Here is a 19674-nt window from a genome sequence, read left to right as displayed (position 1 = left end):
CATCATCATGAGTCCTTATCATCGTCATCATGAGTCCCGACCATCATCATCATCATGAGTCCTGATCATCATCATCATCATGAGTCCTGATCATCATCATCATGGGTCCTGATCATCATCATCATGAGTCCTGATCATCATCATCATCATCATGACTCCTGATCATCATCATCATCATCATCATGAGTCCTGATCAACATCATCATCATCATCATGAGTCCTGATCATCATCATCTTTATCATCATGAGCCCTGATCATCATCATCATGAGTCCTGATCATCATCATCATCATCAAGTCCTGATCATCATCATCATCATCAAGTCCTGATCATCATCATATCATCAAGAGTCCTGATCATCGAGTCCTGATCATCATCATCATGAGTCCTGATCATCATCATCATCATCATCATGAGTCCTGATCATCATCATCATCATCATGAGTCCTGATAATCATCATGAGTCCAGATCATCGACTCCTGATCATCATCATCATCAAGAGTCTTGATCATCATCATCATCGAGTCCTGATCATCATCATCATGAGTCCTGATCATCATCATCATGAGTCCTGATCATCCTCATCATCATCATCGAGTCCTGATCATCATCATCATCATCATCGAGTCCTGATCATCATCATCATTATCATCATGAGTCCCGATCATCATCATCATCATCATGGTCCTGATCATCATCATCATCATCATCATCATCGAGTCCTGATCATCATCATCTTTATCATCATGAGCCCGGATCATCATCATCATGAGTCCTGATCATCATCATCATCATCATGAGTCCTGATCATCATCATCATCATCATCATGAGTCCTGATCATCATCATCGAGTCCTGATCATCATCATGAGTCCTGATCATCATCATCATCATGAGTCCTGATCATCATCGTCATGAGTCCTGATCATCATCATCGACTCCTGATCATCATCAAGAGTCCTGATCATCATCATCATGAGTCCTGATCATCATCATCATCATCATCATGAGTCCTGATCATCATCATGAGTCCTGATCATCATCATCATCATCATGAGTCCTGATCATCATCGAATCCTGATCATCATCATCGTCATGAGTCCTGATCATCATCATCATGAGTCCTGATCATCATCGTAATCATAAGTCCTGATCATCATCATCATCATGAGTCCTGACCATCATCATCATCATCATGAGTCCTGATCATCATCGAGTCCTGATCATCATCATCAAGAGTACTGATCATCATCGAGTCTTGATTATCATCATCATCATGAGTCCTGATCATCATCATCATCATCATCATGAGTCGTGATCATCAACATCATGCTCATGAGTCCTGATCATCATCATCATCATCATGAGTCCTGATCATCATGGTCATCATCATGAGTCCTGATTATCATCATCATGATCATGAGTCCTGATCATCATCATCATCATCATCAGTCCTGATCATCATGGTCATCATCATGAGTCCTGATTATCATCATCATGATCATGAGTCCTGATCATCATCATCATCATCATCAGTCCTGATCATCATCATCATCATGAGTCGTGAACATCATCATCGAGTCCTGATCATCATCATCATCATCATGAGTCCTGACCATCATCATCATCATGAGTCCTGATCATCATCATCATCAGGAGTCCTGATCATCATCATCATCATGGTCCTGGTCATCATCATCATCATCAGCCCTGATCATCATCATCATCATCATCAGTCCTGATCATCATCATCATCATCATCATCATCATGAGTCCTGATGAACCACTGCAGTGACTACGGGGACTTAAGAGGGTGCACAATTCTAGACGACAGCCCCACTCAGGTAGTACTTCTGCGGGAAATGGGGGAAGGAGGAAGGTGAAGTGACCTCTGGCAACAGTAGTACTGCTTAAAACATTAAAAGACAAGGAAAAAAGCTATGGGAATTGAAGAAGAATAACGGACAGAGGTTTTAAGAAGCTAAAATAGAACTTAAACAAATTTACAAAAAAAAAAAAAACCCATCAAAAAATGGTCAAAGGATATGAACAGACACTTCTCAAAAGAAGACATTTATGCAGCCAACAAACTTAGAAAAAATGCTCATCATCACCGGTCATTAGAGAAATGCAAATCAAAACCACAATGAGATACCATCTCATGCAAGTTAGAATGGCAATCATTAAAAAGTCAGGAAACAACAGGTGCTGGAGAGGATGTGGAGAAATAGGAACGCTTTTACACTGTCAGTGGGAGTGTAAATTAGTTCAACCATTGTGGAAGACAGTGTGGCGATCCCTCAAGGATACTAGAAATATCATTTGACCCAGCAATCCCATTACTGGGTATATACCCAAAGCATTATAAATCATTCTAGTATAAAGACACAGGCACATGTATGTTTATTGCAGCACTGTTCACAATAGCAAAGTCTTGGAACTAACCCAAATGCCTATCAATGATAGACCAGATAAAGACAATGTGGCACATATATACCATGGAATACTATGTGGCTATAAAAAACGATGAGTTCATGTCCTTTGCAGGAACATGGATGAAACTGGAAACCATCTTTCTCAGCAGAGTCACATAAGAAGAGAAAAATCAAACACTATATGTTCCCACTCATAAGTGGGAGTTGAACCATGAGAACACATGGACACAGGGATGGGAACATTATACACTGGGGAATGTTGGGGGTTGGGGGGCAGGGGGAGGGATAGCATTAGGAGAAATACCTAATGTAAATGAGTTGATGGGTGTAGCAAACCAATATGGCACATGTATACCTATGTAACAAACCTGCATGTTGTGCACATGTACCCCAGAACTTAAATTAAAAAAACAAAGAAAATCAGTATATAGAAGAATGAGATCCAAATTATGTCAAAAATTTATATTTACTTATACGGAAAAATAAATAAAAAACAAAACAAAACAAAAAGAAGCTAACATAGGAATACCCTGACAGTATCAGGAAGGGGCGACAGACTTAGGCTTGCAGTTGGGCAGTCACGAGGAAAGTCACAAATGAGGAGACTGAGTGGGAGAAAGAAGCCTAGCAAGTAGGGGGAAAGGAGGCTTCCTGGGAGAAGGAGTCCAGGGGCCCCAAGAGAACCCCTCACTCAGCAAGGACTGAAAGGAAGGCAGGGCCAGGTGGTCTGAAGAGCAGCCAAGGAGGCCAGAACAGCTTCCAGGTCCCCTGGCCTCAGAGAAGCCTCCTCCCTCCTGAAAGGCTGAGTGCCTTGTGCTCTGTCTGCCCTGTCTATCCCCTCACCTGCACGGGGGCCTGGCCGGCATCTTCTCTCTTCTCCCCAGGGCGCTTCTCCTTGCTCTAGCCGCCTGATGAGTTCTGGTTTAGAATGGAGAATTCCTGCTCACAGGGAAAAAAACCATAAGGTGACTCCTGGTTGTAGGCTCCAGGGGCCATTTGCTGGAGCCACCCAGGGCAGGAAGGGAGGGAGACTCAGAGGGGGAAGGCTCAGGAGGACCCTGTCTACCATGCTCAGAGTACAAACCCCCAGGGGGAGCCGCAAGGTGGGGAAAGAGGCCTGCAGGTGCCCAGTGGCAGTCAGTATGAAACTTTACCAAAGGTAGACCTTCCTCAGGGGAATAGAGAAAACAACATTCTTGTCTCTGAACCTAACCCTATGGCAACATCAGAGGCGTCACAGGTCAAATGTTAGGCTCGAGGGAAGCCACGCTTACCTAGTGAGACCAGGTGGCTGTAGTTCTCCAGTGTCACCTCCCTGTACAGGGCTCTCTGAGCAGGATTCAGCAGCCTCCATTCCTTCTGGGTGAAATCCACAGTGACATCCCCAAATGCCAAGAAAGCCTGTAACACAAAACCCAGGCATGCTCACCAGGGACAGTGTTGCACTCAGGCAGTTGGAGGATTCCAGGTTCTGCCACCTGTGCCTGGAGTTCCAAGACCTCCGTCTCTGCCTGGCCCCAGTATTTATGGAGCTAGGTAGTCTTAATGGGGCTTCCTAGAAGCACAGAGAGTTTCAACTGCGTGGAGCTTTAAACCTAGGCAGGGAGAAGAGGAAAACTCAAATTACCCACCAATTTCAGATGATGAAACAGGCACAAAACATTTAAATACCTTTCTCAAAGCAACACAGTCAAGAAAGTGATAGAGCCTGGGTTTCAGCTCTCACTGTAAAGGGTTATGTCTTAACCAGTAGGCAGGGCTCTGACATTTCTCAATGAATCTGCACAAGTTAGGAGGGGTTCTGGGTCAAGCTAGATTAGCTTGCAAGGTCATGAGGTATATCTTGACTGATGGGTCTCTCTACCTTGGGGTTCTGCTTACAATTTTTCCATAATGAAATGATTAAAATCAGTTATTTGGCCAGTCCACAGCCCCAGAGGCATTTAAAAAAACTGCTGGGCCCAATGGTTGCTGTTACTCCCACTCCAATAACCAAGGAAGCTCTACCAACCTGGTGAGGATGAAACTCACCTTTTTTCCCTTGCCCAAATGCGTATATATGGGGCTTGGGGAGTCCTGCCCTAGAAACCATAAAATCTAATCAGACGAGTTTTATTACTCTTATATAATGTGGCTCACTTTCCAACCTGACTCTGGTACAGCATCACATGACAGCAGATGCTGAAGGAAGTTATTTTAGCCCAAAATATACTTCTTTGACAAGTTTTGAAGTGGCTGCCACAGGCGCAACATACTGAAATGGATAGCCCCGCAAAGCTGCCTTTAGTGGGAAAATTTGCATCTGTAGCAAATCTCCACTAATGTAGCCAGATCTCCTTCGTTCTAAGCCTTTCCTAGGTCTGGAAGAGACAGCCAGTTTGACGCATGGTGGCTCACACCTGCAATCCCAGCACTCTGGGAGGCCAAGGCAGGTGGATCACCTGAGGTCAGGAGGTCAAGACCAGCCTGAGCAACATGGTGAAACCCCATCTCTACTAAAAATACAAAAATCAGCCAGGCGTGGTGGTGGTCACCTGTAGTCCCAGCTACTCAGGAGGCTGAGGCAGGAGAACTGCTCAAACCGGGGAGGTGGTAGTGGCAGTGAGCTGAGATCACGCCACTGCACTCTAGCCTGGGCGACAGAGCAAGACTCTCTCTCAAAAAAACAAAAACAAATAAAGAAACAAAAATAACTGAAAACATACATTTACCATCTATTCTGTGGGCTGCCAACTAAGAGGCTTCATCTACATAACAAGAACTTTGATCTATGCAATCCCCTTAACTCTGGCATACTTCTGATTCCAGGCTTTAGGCAACAGCTTAAGTCTCTCAACCAATTGTCCACTAAAGAATACCTAAGTGCCCCCATGAGGTATAAACCCGTTTGGAGATACTGGATTTTTGGGAGGAACCCATGTGTATCTTCCTCATATTGATTTATGATTTTCTGAGGCAGGATCTCGCTGTGTTGCCCAGGCTGGCATGCAGGGCAGCCAACATAGCTCGTTACAGCCTCCACCTCCCGGACTCAACTGACTGGGCCACCGAAGTAGCTGAGACCACAGGCATGGGACACCATGCTCGGCTAATTTTTTATTTTTCTAATTTCAGGTAGAGACAGGGTGTCTCGCTGTGCCGCCCAGGCTGCTCTGGAACTCCTGACCTCCCACAGTGCTCAGCCTGATTTATGATTTTACCTGAAATTCCTGTCTCCCTGGATTGTATAAAATTAACCTGCAAGCCGACCACCTCGGGCACTTTCTCAGGACCTCTTGAGACTGAATAACCTGGGCCACAGTCACTCACACTGACTCAGAATAAACCTCTTTAAATATATTTTGCCATCATTAGTAGGGCTCCAGGGAAGAGACCACCTGGGTCCCCACAGCTACCTCACCTCCCGCGGACGCTGCCCCACGCAGAGGCCCCCACACATGTCTACAAGTGCCCGTGCCAGGACATCTGGTCCCGGCCTACCCTCCCATCCAAGGAAGATAGTCCCAAGGCGGCCTGCCCCCAACCCAAAGCAGCGACCCTTCCCCAAAACACGCGGGCGAAGTCCTCCCCGGTCCCGCCTCCCACAACAAAGTCTGGAGCACCAAGAGTCGGAGGGAACCCGAGTCGGACCTAGTCCATCAGTCTCTGGGCTATAACCCCCACCCAACCCAGTCTGTGGCCAGTCCCCCTCCACCTCCAGCCAAACGACCCGCGTGGCAGCTACCTAGGCCGCTGGCCCGTCCCCACCCGAGGAGCGGCGACACTGGCACACGGAGACCTGGGTTGCTCGGCGCCCCTGTGAAATCCGGGCTGCCTAACCGCCACTACACGCAACCGGGACGGAGACCGAGTAGCGGCCCAGACCCGGGACGCTTGGCGAGTCGCAGTGCCACAGTCCACTCCAAGGCGCGGCCTGGGTCTCCGCCCCTCCCCAGAACATGGAGACGCCGGGCCTGAGGCAGGGCGCGCTACGGCCCCAGCAGCGCCCTGGCGTCCCAGGCCTTCCCGGCCCTTCTTCCTGCGCAGGAAGGGCGCTGGAGAAAGGGACCCGGAGGAGCGCGACTCACCAAGGCGGCTGACGGCGAAACGAGGCGCTGAGGTCACCGACGGTGGACTACCCACCTCACGGTTCGCTGACGCCCAGGGATCTGGACCGCTCGGTCTCCGCCCCTCCCCAGAACATGGAGACGCCGGGCCTGAGGCAGGGCGCGCTACGGCCCCAGCAGCGCCCTGGCGTCCCAGGCCTTCCCGCCCTTCTTCCTGCGCAGGAAGGGCGCTGGAGAAAGGGACCCGGAGGAGCGCGACTCACCAGGGCGGCTGACGGCGAAACGAGGCGCTGAGGTCACCGACGGTGGACTACCCACCTCACGGTTCGCTGCCGCCCAGGGATCTGGACCGCTCGGCGCCGCCCGGGACTACGCTACGCAGAATCCTCAGCGCGGCCGGGACTACGCTACCCAGAATCCTCGGCACGGCCCGTGGCTATGCGACCCTGCGCTTCGCATCCCCTCGGTAGACTACACTCCCCAGGGTTCTCCGCCCCAGAATGTTGGTCAAAGCCGTTCACCGGGGACTGCGCGACCCGGAATCCTTGGAAGGACTCTTGTCTGACAGGCGCCGCGACCCTGTGGTCTTTTGGACACGGAGGGATCCTTTCAGAACCGGTGATTTCTTTTGTTTATGTAGCCCTATACATACAATAAGAATATTTTTCCATTTCTATGATATAGGTAAATAATTTTCTGTCCTTTGATTATGGTTATATCTTTTTTTCTTTTCTTTCTTTTTCTTTTTTTCTTTTTTTTTTTTTTTTTTTTTTTTTTGCTATGTAGTCCTTTTGATCTCTGAGAGATTTTCCTACGGATTTTGTGGTTTTATCATTCTCATTTAGATCTCTCAATGGTTTAATTTTTCTCCAGGTATACACTGTGAATATATACTTATTTTTAAAATTTTCCAATATTTTATTTTCCCATTAAATTTATTAAAAATATAGTCTTTTACCACATAATTTAAGGTTTCAGCTACATCATTGAGTATACTCACAATTTACATTTGCATTTCAATTTCTAATTTTCCCCCATATATCTAATTATGCATCAGTGCCACAATTCTTTCATTATGTAGGGTGTATAATATGCTGCTATCTTTTGTGGCTTGCCAAACCACATAGACTTTATATTTCAGGCCTTTACTAGGTATACTTTCTGTTTGCTTTTTCTCTTTTGGTTTTTAAATTTTTAATTATTCTGGATAAATATTAGTTGTACATATTTATAGGTTACGTTATATTTTGATACAGGCATACAGTGTTTAATGGTCAAATTAGGGTTATTGGGGTAACCATCCCCTCAAGCATTTAGCATTTCTTTGTTTTAGGAACTTTCCAGTTCTCTCTTTTATTTTTAAATGTATAGTAAAATTGTTCTTAACTATAGTCACTGTATAGTGCTACCAATTACTAGAACTTATTCATTCTATCTAACTGTATTTTTGTACCCATTAATGAGTCCCTATTTATCCCCTCTACCCACCATCCTTCCCAACCTCTATTAACCATCTCATTCTACTTTCCGTCTCCATGAGTTCATGTTTTTAGCTCCCACAAGTGAGTGAGCACATGTGATATTTGTCATGCTGTGCATTATTTCACTTAACATAATGTCCTCCATTTTCATCCATGCTATTGAAAATGACAGAATTTCATTCTTTTAATGACTGGCTAATATCCCATTGTGTTTATGTACCACACTTTCCTTTTCCATTCATCTGTTGATAGACACTTTGATTCTATATCTTTACTATTTTGAATAGTGCTGTAGTAAACATGAGAGTGCAGATGTAGTCTTGAAATACTGATTTCCTTTCTTTTGGATATATACGCAGCAGTGGGATAGCAGTGGGATAGCAGTGGAATAGCAGTGGGATAGCAGTGGGATTGCGGGATCGTATATATTTGTTAATTCTTTTGAGGAACCTCCATACTGCTCTCCATAGTGGTTATACTAATTTACATTCCTAACAACAGTGCATGCTGGTTCCCCTTTATCCACACCCTCACCAGTATTCATTATTGCCTGTCTCTTGAATAAAAGCCATCTTGACTGGGGTGACATGATATCTCATTGCGGTTTTGATGTACATTTCTCTGATGATTAGTGATATTGAGCATTTTTTTCATACACTTGGCTGTTCGTATGTCTTATTTTGAGAGAGATCTGTTCAGATCTTTTGCCCATTTAAAATACCAGGTTATTTGTCTTTTTCCTATTGAATTGTTTTAGCTCCTTATATATTCTGGCAATTACTTTCTTTTCAGATGGATAGTGTGCAAATATTTTCTCCCATTGGATTGTCACTTCACTTTGTTGATTGTTTCCTTTGCTGTGCAGAAGATTTTTAGTTTGATGTGGTCTCATTTGTCCACTTTTGCTTTGGGTGCTTGTGCTTTTGCAGTCTTACCAAGAAACCTTTGTCCACACCAATGTCCTGGAGTGTTTCCCCAATGTTTTCTTCCAGTAGTTTTATAGTTTCAGGTCTTACATTTACCTTTAATCCATTTTGATTTGATTTTTATATGTGGTTAGGGATTTAGTTTCATTCTTCAGCAAATGGATATCCAGTTTTCGCAATGCCATTTATTGAAATGACTATCTTTCCCCAATGTAAGTTCTTTGCACCTTTGTGGGATATGAGTTGAACTATAAATGCGTGGACTTATTTCTGGGCTCTCCACTCTGTTCCATTGGTCTGTGTGCCTATTTTTATGCCAGTTTTGCTGTGTGGATTACTATAGTTTGCATAATTTGAAGCCAGGTAATGTGATTCCTCCAGCTTTATTACTTTTGTTCAGGATGGCTTTGGCTATTTTGGATCTTCCATGGTCCCAAATAAATTTTAGGATTAATTTATCTATTTCTGTGAAGAATGTCATTGATATTTTGATTGGGATTGCACTGAATCTGTAGACTGGGTGGAATGGACATTTTAGTAAGATTAGTTCTTCTAGTCCATAAACATGTACTGTCTTTCCATTTTTTCTATCCTTTTCAATTTCTTTCATCAATGTTTTATAGTTTCTGTTGTAGAGATCGTTCACATCTTTGGTTGATTTTATTCCTAGGTATTTTATTTGTGACTGTTATAAATAAGTTACTTTCTTGATTTCTTTTTCAGATTGTTTATTGTTGGCATATAGAAATGCCACCAATTTTTGTATGTTGATTTTGTATCCTGAAACTTTACTGAATTTCTTAATCAATTCTAATGTTTTTTGGCTGGAGTCTTTAGGTTTAACTAAATATAGGATCATATCATCTGCAAACAAGGGTAGCTTCACTTCTTCCTTTCCAATTTGAATACCTTTTCTTTGTCTTCAGTAATTCCTCTAGCTAAGATTTCCTAGTACTACGTTGAATAAAAGTGGGGAATGTGGAAATCCTTGACTTCTTCCAGATCTTAGAGGAAAGGCTTTCAATTTTTCAGTTGTGGGTTTATCATATATGGTTTTTATCATATTGAGGTATATTCCTGTTACACCGAGGTTTTTTTTTTTTGGTTTATTATGAAGGGATGTTGAATTTTACCAAATGCTTTTTTGGAGTCCATTGAGATGATCATATGGTTTTTGTCTTTTATTTTTCTGATGTGACAACATTTATTGAATTACATATGTTGAGCCATACTTGCATTCCTGGGATGAATTCCACTTGGTCATGATGAGTAATCTCTTTAATGTGTTGTTGAATTTGGTTTGCAAGCATTTTGTTAAAGATTTTTGTGTCTCTGTTTATCGGAGATATTGCTTTATAGTTTTCTTTTTTTTGTTACATCTTTGTATGGTTTTGGTGTTAGGATAATACTGACATTATAGGATGAGTTTGGAAGTGTCCTTCTTTCTTTTTTTTGAAATAGTTTGAATAGATAGATGTTAGTTCTTTTTAAAATGTTTAGTAGAATTCAGCAATGAAACCATCAGATCCTGGGCTGTTCTTTGATGGGAGACTTTTTGTTACTGCTTCTATCTCATTTATTATTAGTCTACTCATGTTTTGGATATTTTCATGGTTCAATCTTAAGTTTTATGTATCTAGGAATGTATCAGTTTCTCCTAGATTTTCCAGATTAATAACATATAGTAGCTCATAATCATTTCTAATGATCCTTCAAATTTCTATGGTATCAATTGTAATGTCTCCTTTTTTCATTTTTGATTTCATTTGTTTTGGTCTTCTCTTTTTTCTTAGTCTGGCTAAAGGTTTGTGAATTTTATCTTTTTAAAAATTATACTGTAAGTTCTGGGGTACATGTGCAGAATGTACAGGTTTGTTACATAAGTATACACGTGCCATGCTGGTTTGCTGCAGCCATAAACCCATCATATACATTAGGTATTTCTCCTAATGCTATCCCTCCCCCAGACCCCCACCCTCCAACAGGCCCCAGTGTGTGATGTTCCTCTCCCTGTGTCCATGTGTTCTCATTGTTCAACTCCCACTTATGAGTGAGAACATGTGGTGTTTGGTGTTCTGTTCTTGTGTTAGTTGACTGAGAATGATGGTTTCCAGCTTCATCCATGTCCCTGCAAAGGACATGAACTCATCCTTTTTTATTGCTGCATAATATTCCATGGTGAATATGTGCCACATTTTCTTTATCCAGTCTAACATTGATGGGCATTTGGTTTGGTTGAAGTCTTTGCTATTGTGAACATTGCCGCAATAAACATACAAGTGCATGTGTCTTTATAGTAGAATGATTTATAATCCTTTGGGTATATAGCCAGTAATGGGATTGCTGAGTCAAATAGTATTTCTAGTTCTAGATCCTTGAGGAATCGCCACACTGTCTTCCACAATGGTTGAACTAGTTTACACTCCTACCAATGGTGTGAAAGTGTTTCTATTTATTCACATCCTCTCCCGCATCTGTTGCTTCCTGACTTATTAATGATCACCATTCTAAATGGCATGATATGGTATCTCATTGTGGTTTTGATTTACATTTCTCTAATTACCAGTGATGATGAGCTTTTTTTCGTATGTTTGCTGGCCACATAAATGTCTTCTTTTGTAAACTGTCTGTTCATATCCTTCACCCAAATTTTGGTGGGTTTTCTTTTTCTCGTAAATTTGTTTAAGTTCCTTGTAGATTCTGGATATTAGCCTTTTGTGTGGATAGATGGATACATTGCAAAAATTTTCTCCCATTCTGTAGGTTGTGTCTTCACTCTGATGATAGTTTCCTTTTCTGTGCAGAAGCTCTTTAATTAGATCCCATTTGTCAATTTTGGCTTTTTGTAATTACTTTTGGTGTTTTAGTCATGAAGTCTTTGCCCATGCTTATGTCCTGAATGGTATTGCCTAGGTTTTTTCCTAGGGTTTTTATGGTTTTAGGTTGTATGTTTAAATCTTTAATCCATCTTGAGTTAATTTTCATATAAGGTGTAAGGAAGGGGTTCAGTCTCAGTTTTCTGCCTGTGGCTAGCCAGTTTTCACAACATCATTTATTAAATATGGAATCCTTTCCCCACTGCTTGTTTTTGTCAAGTTTGTCAAAGATCAGATGTTTGTACATATGTGGTGTTATTTCTGAGGCCTCTGTTCTGTTCCATTGGTCTATATATCTGTTTTGTTACCAGTACCATGCTGTTTTTGTTATTGTAGCCATGTAGTATTGCTTGAAGTCAGGTAGTGTAATGCCTGCAGCTTTGTTCTTTTTGCTTAGGATTGTCTTGTCTATATGGGCTCTGTTTTGGTTCCATGTGAAATTTAAAGTGAAGAAAGTCAATGGTAGCTTGATGGGAATACCATTGAATCTATAAATTACTTTGGGCAGTATGGCCATTTTCACGATACTGAGTCTTCCTATCCATGGGCATGGAATGTTTTTCCATTTATTTGTGTCCTCTCTTATTTCCTTGAGCAGTGGTTTGTAGTTTTCTTTGAAGAGATCCTTCACATCCTTTTAAGTTGTATTTCTAGGTATTTTATTCTCTTTGTAGCAATTGTGAATGGGAGTTCACTCATGATTTATCACTCTGTTTGTCTATTACTGATGTATAGGAATGCTTGTGATTTTTGCACATTGATTTTGTATTCTAAGACTTTGCTGAAGTTGTTTATCAGCTTAAGGAGTTTTGGGGCTGAGACGATGGAGTTTTCTAAATATACAATGATGTCATCTGCAAACAGACAGTTTGACTTCCTGTCTTCCTGTTTGAGTACCCTTTATTTCTTTCTCTTGCCTGATTGCCCTGGCCAGAAATTAAATACTATGTTTAAAAGGAATGGTGAGAGAGGGCATTTTTGTCTTGTGCTGGTTTTCATAGGAAATGCTTCTAGCTTTTGCCCATTCAGTATGATAGTGGCGGTGAGTTTGTCATAAATAGCTCTTAGTATTTTGAGATGTAGTCCATCAATACCTAGTTTATGAGTGTTTATAGCATGAAGGGGTGTTGAATTTTATCAAAGGCATGTTCTGCATCTATTGAGATAATCATTTGGTTTTTGTCACTGGTTCTGTTTATGTGATGGATTACGTTTATTGATTTGTGTAGATTGAACTAGTCTTGCATCCCAGGGATGAAGCTGACTTGATCATCGTGGATAAGCTTTTTAATGTGCTGCTGGATTCGATTTGCCAGTATTTTATTGAGGATTTTCGCATTGATGTTCATCAGGGATATTGGCCTGAAATTTTTTGTTGTTGTTGTGTCTCTGCCAGGTTTTGGTATCAGGATGATGCTGGCCTTATAAAATGAGTTAGGGAGGATTCCCTCTTTTACTATTGTTTGCAATAGTTTCAGAAGGAATGGTACCAGGTCCTCTTTGTACCTCTGGTAGATTTTGGCTGTGAATCTGTCTGGTCCTGGGCTTTTTTTGGTTGGTAGGCTATTAATTAGTGCCTAAATTTCAGAACTTCTTGTTGGTTTATTCATGAATTTGACTTCTTCCTGGTTTAGTCTTAGGAGGGTGTGTGTGTGTCCAGGAATTTATCAATTTCTTCTAGGCTTTCTAGGTTATTTGTGTAGAGGTGTTTATAGTATTCTCTGATGGTAGTTTGTATTTCTGTGGGATCAGAGGTGATCTCCCATTTATCATTTTTTATTGTGTCTATTTGATTCTTCTCTCTTCTCTTTTTTAATTAGTCTGGCTAGCTATCTGTTTTGTTAATATTTACAAAAAAACAGCTCCTCGATTCATTGATTTTTTGAAGGGGTTTTTGTGTCTCTATCTCCAGTTCTGCTCTCATCTTAGTTATTTTTTGTCTTCTGCTAGCTTGTGAATTTGTTTGCTCCTGCTTCTCTAGTTCTTTTAATTGTGATGTTAGAGTTTCAATTGTAGATCTTTCCCATTCTCTTTTGAAGGCATTTAATGCTATAAATTTCCCTCTAAACGCTGCTTTAGCTGAGATTCTGGTACGTTGTGTCTTTGTTCTCATTGGTTTCAAAGAAGTTATTTATTTCTGCCTCAGTCTCGTTACTTACCCAGTAGTCATTCAGGAGCAGGTTATTCAGTTTCCATGTAATTGTGCAACATTGGGTGAGTTTCTTATTTCTGAGTTCTAATTTGATTGCACTGTGGTCTGAGAGAATGTTTGTTATGATTTCTATTCTTTTGCATTTGCTGAAGAGTGTTTTACTTCCAATTATGTGGTCAGTTATAGAATAAGTGCTATGTGGTGCTGAGAAGAATGTATATTCTGTTGATTTGGGGTGGAGAGTTCTGTAGATGTCTATTAGTTCCACTTGGTCCAGAGCTGTGTTCAAGTCCTGAATATTCTTCTTAAGTGTTTGTCCCATCGATCTGTCTAATATTGATAGTAGAGTGTTAAAGTCTCCCACTATTATCATATGGGAGTCTTAAGTCTCTTTGTAGGTCTCTAAGAACTTATTTTATGAATCTGGATTCTCCTGTATTTGGTGCATATATATTTACAATAGTTAGCTCTTCTTGTTGCCTTGATCTTTTTACCAGTATGTAATGCCCTTCTTTGTCTTTTTTGATGTTTGTTGGTTTAAAGTCTGTTCTAACAGAGATTAAGATTGCAACATTTGTTTGTTTGTTTGCTTTTGCTTTCCATTTGCTTGGTAAATCTTCCTCTATCCCTTTATTTTGAGCCTATGTTTGTCTTTGCACATGAGATGGTCTCCTGAATACAGCACACTGATGGGTTTTGACTCTTTATCAAATTTGCCATTCTCTGTTTTTCACTTGGGGTATTTAGCTCATTTACATTTAAGGTTAATATTGTTATGTGTGAATTTGATTCTGTCATTATGATGCTAGCTGGTTATTTATTTATTTTTGAGACGGAGTCTTGCTCTGTTGACCAGGTTAGAGTGCAGTGGCATGATCTCGGTCACTGCAAACTCTGCCTTCTGGGTTCACGCCATTCTCCTGCCTCAGCCTCCTGAGTAGCTGGGACTACAGGTGCCCACCACCACACCCGGCTAATTTTTTGTATTTTTTAAGTAGAGACGGGGTTTCACCGTGTTAGCTGGGAAGGTCTCAATCTCCTGACCTTGTGATTTGCCCACCTCAGCCTCCCAAAGTGCTGGGATTATAGGCATGAGCCACCATACCCAGCTGCTAGCTGGTTGTTTTGCCCATTAGTTGATGCAGTTTCTTCATAGTGTCTATGGTTTTTACATTTTATTTTGTTTCTGCAGTGGGTAGTACTGGTTTCTTTCCACATTTAGTGCTTCCTTCAGGAACTCTTGTAAGGCAGGCCTGGTAGTGACAAAATCTCTCAGCATTTGCTTGTCTTGAAAGGATTTTATTTCTCCTTCACTTATGAAGCTTAGTTTGGTGGGATATGATATTCTGGGTTGAAAAAAATTTTTTTTAAGGATGTTGAATATTGTCCCCCACCCTCTTCTGGCTTCCAGGCTTTCTGCAGAGAGATCTGCTATTAGTCTAATAGGCTTCCCTTTGTGAGTAGCCCAACCTGTCTTTCTAGCTGCTATTAACATTTTTTCCTTTATTTCAACCTTGTTGAATCTGACGATTATGTGTTTTGGGGTTGCTCCTCTTGAAGAGTATCTTTATGGTGTTCTCTGTATTTTCTAAATTTGAATGTTGGCCTGTCTTGGTACAGGGCATTCTCAGCGAGGTATCTTACAGCAATCTTACTCTTGCTGGAACTGGATAAGAAAATTTTGATTCCCTTTGGATTCTCAAAGAATCGTGAACTCATATGAAAATCAAGAAATTTCAGTTTTAAACTATTAAATAAGGAAGAGATGACACTAAAGGGCTAAAGATAAAATCCAAACTCATCAATTGCACCTTAGATTTTATTTTACTAAAGTGAGCAGAAAGATTTATCACCTATGTCTTAATAAGAGAATTAAGCAAATTGAATCAATTGTTTAAGTCATATTTATTGATAAGCCCATTTTTAGGCCACAGTTTAGCTTAATTGCCATTTAGCAGATCATCTGCTTACTTTTCTTTTTAAAATTTTATTTCTCCGTATCATTAAAAATTTTATATAGTGAAAATAGAGTCAATTTTTTAAAAAATAAAAATAGAAATCACTCATGAACATAAAACAATAATACATGGATATGATGAAGTTAAGCCAATAAATTTGAAAACCTAGTGAAATAAACAAATTCCTTTAAAAACACAATGTACAAAATCTCTCCTAAAAAAGATAACATGGGCTAGGCACTGTGGCTCACGCCTGTAATCCCAGCACTTTGGGAGGCCGAGGCGGGTGGATCACCTGAGGTCAGGAGTTCGAGACCAGCCTGACCAACACGGAGAAACCCCATCTCTACTAAAAATACAAAATTAGTCAGGCACGGTGGTACATGCCTGTAATCCCAGCTACTCGGGAGGCTGAGGCAGGACAATCACTTGAACCTGGGAGGCAGAGGTTGCAGTGAGCCAAGATTGTGCCATTGCACTCCAGCCTGGGCAACAAGAGCGAAACTCTGCCTCAAAAAAAAAAAAAGAAAGAAAAAGAAAATATGAATAATCCTATAATAAAGAAATAAATTAAATCTGCAATTTAAAAAACTTTCTGAGACTAAATGGCTTCACCTGTGAATGCCATCCACACATCTAAGGATGCAAATTTTATTTTATTTTATTTTATTTTATTTTATTTTATTTTATTTATTTATTTGAGACGGAGTTTGCTCAAATTTATTTATTTGAGATGGAGTGCAATGGCGTGATCTCACATCACTGCAACCTCTGCCTCCCAGGAGGAACACCAATTTTAAACAAACTCTTTCAAAGATTGAAAAAAGAGCAAACACTGCCAAATTCATGTTATGAGGCCAGAAAAACTTTGATACTAAAATCAGACAAGAAAGGATGGGGACATTCCAAGAAAGGATGGGGAACAACTGGAAGTCTCATACCTGCTCCATTTGCCCCCGGCAGCTTTCCTGAGCCTTGGATGACCACTTCACAATTCTTATACCCCAGGTAAGTTTTATATCCCAGGGCCGCATGACTCACTGGACTAATGTATTGAAGGACATCCTGCTTCTGAACAGGACTAGAACAGAGTCCAGACAGTTTTATACCTGCAGGAGGGTATGTCCATTGGTACCACTACTTTGGGAAGCTGGTTCAAATTATCACCTGAAGTTGAAGTGACTTTATGAACCATCAGTTCCACCTCCAGGCACATACCAATCAAAATGTGTTCCCGTTTTCTTTTTCCTCTCTGACACCGCCGAGGTCGCACGCGTGAGGCCTCTCCGCCGCCGCCGCAGACGGGCCCCGATGCGCTACATCGCCTCCTACCTGCTGGCTGCCCTCGGGGGTAACTCCTCCCCCAGCGTCAAGGACATCAAGAAGATCTTGGACAGCGTGGGCATCTAGGCGGACGACGACCGGCTCAACAAGGTTATTAGTGAGCTGAATGGAAAAAACATTGAAGACATCATTGCCCAGGGTATTGGCAAGCTTGCCAGTGTACCTGCCGGTGGGGCTGTGGCCCTCTCCGCTGCCCCAGGCTCTGCAGCGTCTGCTGCTGGCTCCGCGCCTGCTGCAGCAGAGGAGAAGAAAGATGAGAAGAAGGAGGAGTCTGAAGAGTCAGAGGATGACATGGGATTTGGCCTCTTTGATTAAATTCCTGCTTCCCTGCAAATAAAGGCTTTTTACACATTTAAAATATATATATATATATATATATATATATATATATGTTCCCATGTGCACCATGTGACAAGCATGCTCATTGCAATATTTATTCATAATAGCCACAAACTAGAAACAACCCAAATGTCGTGGTGGCTCACACCTGTAATTCCAGCACTTTGGGAGGCCGAGGTGGGTGGATCACTTGAGACCAGGAGCTCCAGACCAGCCTGGCCAACATGGGGAAGCCCCATCTCTACTCAAAATACAAAAAAATTAGCCGGGCCTGGTGGCAGGTGCCTGTAATCCCTGCTACTCTGGAGGCTGAGGCAGGAGAATCGCATGAAACCAGGAGGCAGAGGTTGCAGTGAGCCAAGATCACGCCATTGCAATCCTTGGCAACAAGAGTGAAACTCCGTCTCAAAAAAATAAATACATTAATTAAAATTAAAATTTAAAAAAGGATCAGATAAGAAAAATGTATTATATATAAAAATGCATGAGCTACTACCACACACAACAACATAATGCATCTCATGAATATAATGCTTCACGAAAGAAGCCAAGCTTCAAAGAACACATTCTGTGAGATTCCAAATATGGAAAGTTCACGATAGGCAAACAAATTAAAAATGATAGTGTTAGAAGTCAAGTCCTTTTGCAAAGTGGGAGGAACTTACGTTTCATGAAAGGGGCTTTGGTAGTGCTGGCCATGTCTCATTTCTTTACCTGCCTCATGGTACAAAGCTGTTTACTCTGCTAATTCATCATACATTTATATTTTGAGTAATTATCTCTGTGAAACAAGTTCACTGTGCACTTAGTTACCAACTTATCTGAGTCCAGTGAGACAAAACACCCACATATGCAACAAGTTACCTGAAGAGGATCTATTACTTACAGATAGGCACCAAGGGATAACAGAAGCCTAGGGTTCATTGTGAGCTGGTCACCTAAGGCTCAGGAAAGCAGCTTGGGGCAGAAGGCGTCTCAAGTGTGCATGCCCCACTTGCACTGCAACTGAGGGCCCCCAAGAAGCAGCCCACCCTGGGCTTTATACCCCGGAGATACAGGATTCACTGGACTAAAGTGTTGAAGGACATCCTGTTTCTTTCTTTTTTTTTTTTTTTTCTTGAGACAGAGTCTCGTTCTGTCGCCAAGACTGGAGTGCAGTGGTGCGATTTCGGCTCACTGCAACCTCCGCCTCCCAGGTTCAAGCGATTTCCCTGCCTGGCCTCCTGAGTAGCTGGGATTACAGGTGTCCACTACCACGCCAGGCTAATTTTTTGTATTTTAGTAGAGGCAGGGTTTCACCACGTTGGCCAGGCTGGTCTTGAACTCCTGACCTCAGGTCATCCATCCACCTCGGCCTCCCAAAGTGCTGGGATTACAGGCATGAACCACCGAGCCCAGCCAGGACATCCTGTTTCTGATGGGGACTGGAACAGAGCGCAGGCAGTTGTAGCGAATCCCTCCTTATCACAGGATGTTGCATTCCCAGCACATTCAAGTTATTTTGAGAACTATAAGCCAGAAAGGGGGAAGAGCTGGGTTGGTCCAAGGCCACCAGGAGAACTGTCCTGCACTCTGTATGCTATGTTTCAGTATAAAAAGTTGAAGAAAGGCCAGGTGCAGTGGCTCATGCCTGTAATCCTAACACTTTCGGATGTCAAGTCAGGAGGACTGCTTGAGCCCAGAAGTTAGATACTAGCCTGGCCAACATAGTGAGACCTTGACTCTACAAATAATTTTTTAAATTAGCTAGGTGTGGTGGTGCGTGCCTGTGGTCCCAGCTACTCAGGAGGCAGAGGTGGGAGGATGGCTTGAGCCCAGAAGATGGAGGCTGCAGTGAGCCATGATCACGCCACTGCACTCCAGACTGGGCGACAGAGCAAGAGCCTGTCAAAAAAAAAAAAAAAAAAAAAAAAAAAAAAAAAGGTTGAAGTAAAAAGGAGAAAGAATTATAGACCAAAGAGACTTAGGATATAGCAATGGTTCCTAATCAAATCTCTCTTTGACAATTCAGGCTGGGAGCGGTGACTCATGCCTATAATCCCATCACTTTGGGAGGCAGAGGCAGGCGGACCACTTGAGGTCAGGAGTTCGAGACCAGCCTTAACAATATGGTGAAA

The 19674-nt window shown here is 41.9% G+C and overlaps 1 pseudogene; it reads left to right on the top strand.

The window, feature by feature from the left end:
- Positions 1-6974: 6974 nt before the first annotated feature.
- LOC140709393 (large ribosomal subunit protein P2 pseudogene) lies at positions 6975-17578 on the top strand (annotated as a pseudogene).
- The last annotated feature ends 2096 nt before the right edge of the window (positions 17579-19674 follow it).

This window comes from Chlorocebus sabaeus, chromosome 2 (assembly GCF_047675955.1).
Source record: "Chlorocebus sabaeus isolate Y175 chromosome 2, mChlSab1.0.hap1, whole genome shotgun sequence".
Classification (NCBI taxonomy): domain Eukaryota; kingdom Metazoa; phylum Chordata; class Mammalia; order Primates; family Cercopithecidae; genus Chlorocebus; species Chlorocebus sabaeus.
This window is presented reverse-complemented; position numbering and strand designations above follow the sequence as displayed.